Below are 1,816 nucleotides of genomic sequence, written 5' to 3'. Positions count from 1 at the left end.
TCTGCAGATTTAACAATTGGATCACAAAACAAAATAGTCTTTATAAATGGATACATGGATAATTATATTGATCTTTAAATATTATATTGATCTTTATAAATTATTTAAAATGATACATGAGTATGTGAGATAACCATAGACATAATAGATAATTATATATGGATCATTTCAACTTTATGATATTATTGTGTGGTGAATATTGTAAGGAAGTATGAAAATAATGACTTATAAGATGTTAATATAAAATAGAAAATAGAGATAAACATTTTAAAAGATTAAAATAAATATATAAGATATACATATCATACAAACTCTAAAACTAAGCTTTTACAATGATATTTGATTTGATTTTTTATAACCCATACAACAACAATAACAAAAAAAAAACAAAACAAAACAAAACAAAACAAAAAAGAGATTTGAGAGTAGTGGAAGAAGATGAGAGAATGAAAGAGTGATAGACTAAGAGAATAAGATAATGAGTATTTATAGGAAGAGAAATGATGAAAAATTACATTTAGAAAAATGAGAGTTACAATTCTAATTTATTGTTTTGTTTTAATACAATTGATTAATACAATTTAGTGGAGAAATAAAGTTAATGCATAATTTATAGGGAGAAGGTATAAAGATTTCAGTTTTATATTATGTGAGTTAAATGTGAAAATTAATTGTTTTAAATTTGTGTTTTAATATAATTTTTTTTTGTTAAAATTGCATTGCCAAGTGGACCAATAAGGAGAGACTGAAACTCCACTTTTATATATATGATTATTATTCCTTGAATAAGATATCAAATTGAATGGTAAATATGTTTGTTACCTTTTAAAATCATACAGTTAATTTTTTTTGAATGATTGTTTAAATTCAGAATTTATGTAGAACAATAACACCGAAATTAATGGCATTTGCTCCTATAACATTTAACCGAATTTATGTAGAACACTTATTTTCTACAAACAATCTGAATTGTATGGAAATTTTATTATCTATAAAGAATTCTCTTCTCAAAATCACATTTTGTCTTTAATTAATATAACTTTTTTTGTTAAGTAGAAACCATCTGGCTAAAGATTACCAATCAAGCATAAAAAACCACTTGGTTATCGTGAGGCTATCATAATCAAAGACAAAAAAATCTGAATTCAATATTATAGGAAGACTATATAAGGATCCGCCCGATGTGCCGGTTTAAAGTTTTTAAAATAAAATTAAATTTAACAAGAATATAAAGTAAATATTTTTAATAAGTAAAAACTATCTATAAAAGTAATAAAATAAATCGAGGTGTCCAATGTGATATTTGGTGTAAAAGGTGTGATTCTGCGGTTGAGACTATTATTAATCAAGTTTTCTTTGAATGCTCTCGCTCGTTTGAAGTATAGAGTTTATCTCCGACTCCGGTCTCGTCAGAAGGTTTTCCATATGAGTAGGTATACTGGAATTTGGATTTTTTTTTTCTGGAGGGATGCCTCTCAACAGGGTGATCATTATCAACTTCTTCAATTACCATGAATTTTATGGGCAATGTGGAATACCATAAATAAAAAAGTTTTTCAAGGTTTAGAGATCTAGACGAATGATATAATTACTCAGGCTTTGGAAGATAAGTTAGCCTGGGAAGATGCGCTCTCTTTTACGGCGGCTATGTCAGCTCCATCTCCATCTTCGGATGTCCAGGTTTCTTCACCTTGTTGTCAGAATGATGGTTCTTGGAAAGCAACCAATGTGCATTCAAGATTGGGCTGGTGGTGTTGCGTTGGTGAGGAGCGAACCTTGTTGTTGAGGGCCAAATGTCTAAGACGGGGCCCCTCCC

Source organism: Camelina sativa, chromosome 12 (genome assembly GCF_000633955.1).
Source record: "Camelina sativa cultivar DH55 chromosome 12, Cs, whole genome shotgun sequence".
Lineage (NCBI taxonomy): Eukaryota > Viridiplantae > Streptophyta > Magnoliopsida > Brassicales > Brassicaceae > Camelina > Camelina sativa.
This window is presented reverse-complemented; position numbering follows the sequence as displayed.